General features: G+C 37.6%; 1 non-coding gene across 1 annotated transcript; it reads left to right on the top strand.

Moving 5' to 3' along the window:
• Window positions 1-5,945: 5,945 nt before the first annotated feature.
• Window positions 5,946-6,052, top strand: LOC128286122 (small nucleolar RNA R71). The gene has a single exon (XR_008276667.1). It is a non-coding gene; the product is annotated as a small nucleolar RNA R71 (small nucleolar RNA).
• The last annotated feature ends 1,172 nt before the right edge of the window (window positions 6,053-7,224 follow it).

Genomic DNA, 7,224 nt, shown 5'->3' with positions numbered 1-7,224 from the left:
AAGGGAGATCTTCAGTTTTGATGATGAATCCGACTTCTGAGATGGACCAACCGACTTTTCTTGAGTAATTCCTTGCCTCCTACTCTGCGTGTCATTCCTAAGTGCCTCCTCAGGTGTTTAGATAGGCTTTAGAATGCCTAAGAGCCCTCAAAATTGACCTTTTCCGAATAGGGTTATACTTGGGCTTGGCAGGGGCACTCCCGTGTGTGATTACTCCAGCCAGTGGTCAAGGCTGTTGAATAGGCACGGGCGTGTAGTCTACTCATGTAAGTCGTGCTTCGATCCTGCCAGAGGGACACTGCCGTATGACATGCCTGTGTGAGGAAGTCCAAGCCGTGTTGATTTTCTATGTGGGTCTATTTTCTCCATTTTCGGCCTGTTTCTCGCTCTTTTTACTCTCCTATGCTCACCTTAGTATAAAACATAAATTAAAGGATTAAGAGCATCGAATTCACCAAATCTAAGGAGAAACCGTCCATAAATATGCTAAGCATGGGATAAAAACATGTATAAATTATGGTTTATCAAATACCCCCACACTTAAGTGTTTACTTGTCCTCAAGCAAAATCCTCAACTCACAATCAAAATAAATTCTTCTCAATTTATAATCCCTATCAATAATATCTCAAAATAATCCATAAGTATTCATACATTGAAAATTCAACTAAAAGTACATCAAAGTTTCAAACATTCCAAGTTGAGTATTTTATCACAAAACATAAGTGTCTCCCCTTATCTAAGTGATTACCTTTGATCAAAATATCACAGAGTTTAACATCCTCACTAAAGATTCACTCAAATCACTCAAGGTGTTTAAGGACATAAAGCTATTGCCATAGGCTTGCTTGAAAATCAAATCTCCACCACTATAAATTGAGCTGATACATCAATCAAAAAGGTCTTTTAAAGGGTTGTAATGTGTCTTTGGTTAGGGGGTGTGGTCACAAGCGGAAAGAAAAGGTTAGAATCGAGATTGAATTGAAAAATTACCTAGTTAGAAAAATAACCAGTCATCAGTTAAATACAAGTGAGCTTCTTCTCAGAATATGGAATTACCACTCAAGCTCAAAAATGACGAATTACTACTAATATGTGTTGAAGTATATATATATATACATTTAAGAACAAGTAAAATACATAGAAGAGCAAAACATAGCTAAGCAATTAGTTCAAATCAAATCTCGACAAAAATAGGGATCAAATTAGGGGATTTCAACAATAATGGGTTATGGGTTAATATTGAGAGTTAATAAATTAATGGCTTGTTAAGCTCAAAGGGGTTCACTAAGGGTCAATTATGAAGGTAGGCTTTTGTGGAGTAAGTGGGTTAAACCTAAGTGCCTTTATCATCTTGACATATCAAATCAAATGGTGTGGTCTTGACATGCATAATCAAGCAAGTTCTAGAATAACAAATCAATACTGACGCACTCATAATAAATGTGAGCATGAAAGAAATAAAATATGCTCTAAAGGCTTAAGATCTCACAAAAATTATGTCTTTTTGATGTTTAAACTTGTGACTTTCAACTCACGATAATACCTAAACTTAGGGAAACAACCTAAAAGTTTATAATTCTTCAAAAATCAACTTATCATGCTTGATTCCCTAATGTCTTAAAGTTTAAACAATCAATGCATAAATGCCTATATTTTAATTCAAGACATATCAGTAAAAATCATAAATTAATTAAAATTCATTCTAATAGTGATATGAGTGATTCACGTGAGAATAAGATAAAATTCACGGATTTCTAATGATGATATGAAAGACCCCCCACACTTAAGATGTACATTGCCCTCAATGTACGAAGATAGATATATTGAAAAATATAGATAAATAATCATAAGATAGGGAGAGAAGTGAAACTTCCTGAATGATAAATGAACTCCTTAATTTGGAGTTATGGAGAATAATCAGCCAGGGTAATGATGAGAGTGGAGGAGGATGCTCCGGTGGTGGTAGAGGTTCATTAGTCCATAAGTCCTGCGCTAAAAGAATATTATATATGGTAGTACTATGGTCGTAGTCAAGCAGGACATGGCAGTCGTGGAGAACCTTTACCAGTAGAGTTTTTAGTTCCTATGCGATGAAGAGATTTGGAGCTCTTTATAACTGTGATAGAATTAAGAACTTTTTAGGAAATATAAAGAAGCATAATTACGCGTAATGAAATAGCCGAAACTACAAATTATTCAATAAAAATTATAAAAACTAAAATTAAAATAATAATAAAGGAAAATGAAATAAAAATTACTTAAATAAGATAAATAAAGATAAAAGCGAAAATAAAAATAATAAATAAAAAGTTTTGAAACATCGTCACCACCGGATGGTTCGCGAGGTGGTGGTGGCGATGATATATGGAAGTGCTAACAAATCTGATGTAGAGTCGCATTAATGTGATCAAAGCGCTGAAAACATTACTGCTCAAATCGTGTAAGGCGCTTAGAGATGACAGAGTATGAAGCCGCCACATGAACTGGACGATGGATGGGTGATGGCTGAGACGATGGGTCCTCATGACGTGGAGGGACATCATCAATAATGTCCTCTAGGTCCTCCTCCTAGGTGGACTGTCAAAGAAGAGCCTCTACGGGTAAGTCGTCAGGAGGGCTCGGACCGCGTCAGCCAATTGAATCTGTTCAAATGTGGCCCAGTCAATACAGAGGCCCACACCTAAGGGTCGGGCCCGTAATGTCTGAAATCGCTCCTCCTAGGGTCCCAAGGGAAACTCGATGAAAGGGTGACGGATCTCAGCAGTAGGACCCGAGGATGATGCTGCTCATTTCTACTTCTTCGAGGAGGGAACAACAATCTTCTTACCATGTGAGGATGACATTGTATATCTGCATTGAAAGTTGAAATTCGACCGATATGTCTCAAGAATAGCATGGAAAAACAAAACTAAATAGGAATATTTCATGAGACTCACGTACTAGATGAAGTAAAAAAAACTAAAACAACTAAAGCAAATATATTAAGTTCTTAAAATAGGACTATGAGAATAATGCTAAGGGAATATCTAATGCATGAGTGCATGTAGATAAGCATAAAATCCATGGAAACGAGAAAAATGGATGAATGTAGTCTGAAAATGGCATAATTCTTTAATGAAAAGCATGAGTATTATTATTCTACTATGAATATTTACTTAAAATAGTCAAATGGATCAGAGAAATCATGAAATAGGTAAAATATTTAAAGAAAATAGAGAAAAAAGAATAAACAAATGCAAAAGGGGGAAGCTTGGATCGTCGGAAACAATGTTGTAGGCGGCGCACGGGCGTGGCAGGTAGGGCGTGCAGAGTTGCAGCGGCTAGGGCTAGGGATTTTTGGGAGCGAAATGATGAATAGTGAGGGGTTTATATAGATTTTGGGGCACACAGTCGTAGGGCACGCCCGTGTGCCCTATTTTTTGCCCGTGTGCTTCGCGATTTTTAAATTTAGGCGCATCTTACATTCGTTCCACGCCCGTGTTCCTTGGGCGTGTGGGTGCACACAGCCGTGTCTTGCTTCATTCGCTTCTTCCATGTTCGTGTTTGTTTGACTGTGTCGACCACGGGGGCTGGGCACGTGCGTGTCGGACACCCGTGTTAAATTGATAGGTTTGCCCACGGTTTCAAAACACAGGCGTGTCGCACGCCCGTGTTGGTTTAGCAGTTTCACCTACGGCCTTATCACACGGCCGTGGTGTCTTATCGCGTCCCGTGTTGGGGAAAAATTTTTGCCCTGTTTTCACAGGATGGTATCGCACAGCCATGTTTCCTTCTATGGTGTGAGCACGGCCTAAGGCACGCCCGTGTGATTGGCCGTGTGGATGGGAAAACCCTATTATTCAAGATTCAGTTAGTAGGTTAGATGTGAAAAACTAGAATTTAAATAAATCATTACTGTTAGTGCTCGGGTTGCCTATCGAGAAGCGCTTATTTATAGTCTAAACTTGACTTACCTCTCTGGTTTGTAATCATGGTGGCTCCAGGAGTTTACACTCATTATCCCTGCTATCAACTTTATCAATATAAGGTTTAAGACGAGTATTGTTTCCCTTAAAAGGTTCAAATTTGGGGTAAATTACCTCGACTGTACCACATGGGAAAGTACTGAGTACCGTGAAAGGAATTTCTTCATTAGGTTCAGAAGTGGTAATGTAAGGATCTGCTGCATCTAGTAGTACTTTGTCTCCAACCTTAAGTTGATTTGGTAATGTATTGAGCTCGTCCTGGCTTAGTTTCGATTTATCGAGGGTTCTTGATTTCTGTATCCGCCATTAATCTAGTTCCTCGATTTGTAGCCACCGTTCTTCATAGATAGGTCCTTTGTTGTTGCTTGAACATAACTCGTGTAGGTTCTTCGAACTTATTTCTTGCAAAGTAGGTTGCACCACATGGTCAGTTTTAGTAGAATGATTTATACAACCACCTTTAATTTTTAATGTGTTAATTGAATTACGAGCTTGAAAGGTGATTGTTTCGTCTCCCACATGAAGTGTGAGTTCACCTGTACCAACATCAATTATTGTTCTAGCGGTTGCTAAAAAGGGCCTCCCTAAAATTAAAGGAATGTTACTATCCTCTTCGATATCTAAAACAACGAAATCAACTGGGAATATAAATTTGTCAATTTTAACGAGTACATCTTCAATAATCCCCCTAGGAAATCTGATTGTTTTATCGGCTAATTGAATACTCATCCTAGTTTGTTTGGGTTTCCCAAAACCTAGTTGTTTAAACATTTTTTAAGGCATGACATTGATACTAGCCCCTAAATCAACCAAAGCATTATTAACATCTAGTCTACCAATTAAACAGGGAATCGTAAAACTCCCTGGATCTTTTAATTTGTTAGCCAGTTTATTCTGCAGTATGGCTGAGCAAACCATATTTAGTTCCACATGCGACGCCTCATCCAACTTCCACTTATTTGTTAAAAGTTCCTTTAAGAATTTAACTGTGTTTGGCATCTGCGAAAGAGCTTCAATAAACGGTAAGCTAATATGTAACTTCTTTAATAATTTAAGGAATTTACCGAATTGTTCTTCTATGCAGTCTTTCCTTATCGCGTTTGGGTATGGCACACGAGGTTTGTACTCTTTACTTACCAGTTTTTGGTCATTGTGATCCACCTCACCCTTACCTTTACTTACCATAGTTTTTTGCCCCTATTCTATTTAGGTGCAACTAATCCTTCCTCATCTTGAATGGTAATTGCATTGATTTGCTCCCTTGGATTACATTCAATGTTACTCGGCAGGTTACCTTGTGGTCGTTCAGATATCAATTAAGCGAGCTGACCTATCTCAGTTTCGAGCCCTTGGATCGACGCTTGTTAATTTTTAAGTGTTGTCTCGGTATTTTGAAAACGAGTTTCTGACACTGAGATAATTTTGTTATCATCTACTCAAGTTTCAGCTTTTTCTCTTGTTGGTAGGGTGGTTGTTGGAAGCCTAAAGGTGGTGGTAGTCGTTGATTCCCTTAGCCTTCCCATGAAAAATTTAGGTGATTCCTCCATCCTACATTGTAAGTATTGCTATACGGATTTTTTTGAAATCGATGATTATTACCCATGTAATTTAACTACCCGTTCTCCATATTATGCCCATAAGGTGGGTATTCTAGATTGCTCGATCCACCTTTACTTGCTTCGCACTGCATTACTGGGTAAACCTGTGAAGAACTAAGAAAACCATCAATTTTCTTATTCAAGAGTTCTACCTGATTAGAGAGCATGGTGACCGAATTGATGTTATAAACGTCGGCTGCTTTTGTTGGCTTTGTCCTCATGACTTGCCACCGATAATTATTCAGTAACATATCTTCTATAAATTCATGAGAATATTCAGGTGTTTTATTATTGATAGTCCCACCAGCGACTGCGTCAACCATTTGTCGAGTCGAATGATTCAGGCCATTATGAAACGTTTGAACCTGTAGCCAGGGTGTTAACCCATGGTGAGGGCATCTTCTCAAGAGGTCCTTGTATCTCTCACATGCATCGTAGAGTGTTTCTAAATCCATCTGCACAAAAGAAGAGATATCATTACGTAATTTAGCCGTTTTAGCCGACGGAAAATATTTTAATAAAAACTTTTCGGTCATTTGTTTCCAAGTTGTGATTGACCCTCGTGGTAACGAATTCAACCACTGTTTAGCTTTGTTTCTCAATGAAAAAGGGAACAACCAAAGGTGAATGGCGTCATCAGAAACGCCATTAATTTTAAATGTATCACATAGTTCCAAAAAGTTTGCCAAGTGAGCGTTGGGATCTTCGTCCTACAAACCATTAAACTGAACAAATTGCTGTATCATTTGAATTGTGTTAGGTTTTAGTTCAAAAGTATTTGCAGCTACAGCAGGTCTAACTATGCTCGATTCAGTTCCTGTTAAAGAAGGTTTAGCATAATCATACATAGTGCACGGAGCAGGATTCTGATTAACAGCAATCGCAGGAGGTAGCGGATTTTCTTGGTTTTCAGCCATCACCTCTGTTGTGGTTGAAATATCGTCCTCTTGCTCTTCCTCTGTGTATCTTAAGCTTCGTCTTATTTCTCTTCAGTTTTTGCGAACTGTACAATCGATCTCACTATCAAACAGTAATGGTCCTGACGGGTTTCTTCTAGTCATAAACTAGAAAAACCTGTCAGAAGAGAATAAATGAAGAATTAAAAAAGAAAATAAAAAGTTAAATTGCAATAAGAATAAAATGGCTAAGGTAATAAAAATCGAGTGTTTCTAATATCCTAGTTCCTCGGCAACGACGCCAAAAACTTGGTATGTGATATTCGTGACATATTTTAAAATTTTAAAAATAATAATTCTTGAAACTAACTATTATCACGATAAAGGTAAGTGTACCTATCGAACAGTAGTATAGCTTTAGCAAGACCAAATTGTCGAACCCAAATGAACCAAGAGTACTAGTAATTACTTTCTTTTTATTATCTAGCCTAAAAATTAAGGGATTTCTTTATCTAAATTAATTAACTAAACTAATAGTGCACGGAGAGAAATTAGGGAAAAGCTTTTGGGAAAACTCGATTGATTAAGAAAATACCCAAGGAAAAATCCACCTAGACTTCACTTGTTATTTGACTCTGAATTAGACAATTAATTCATTCAACTTGATCCGTAGAAATCCCTAAGTTATATTATTATCTCTCTCAAGACTAATAACGTCTAACCCTAGGTTGATTAATTGAAATCTCTTTCTAATTAACACCCTA

Source organism: Gossypium arboreum, chromosome 12 (assembly GCF_025698485.1).
Source record: "Gossypium arboreum isolate Shixiya-1 chromosome 12, ASM2569848v2, whole genome shotgun sequence".
NCBI classification, from domain to species: Eukaryota; Viridiplantae; Streptophyta; class Magnoliopsida; order Malvales; family Malvaceae; genus Gossypium; species Gossypium arboreum.
The sequence above is the reverse complement of the archived record's forward strand: the minus strand, read 5'-3'. Positions and strand labels throughout refer to the sequence as shown.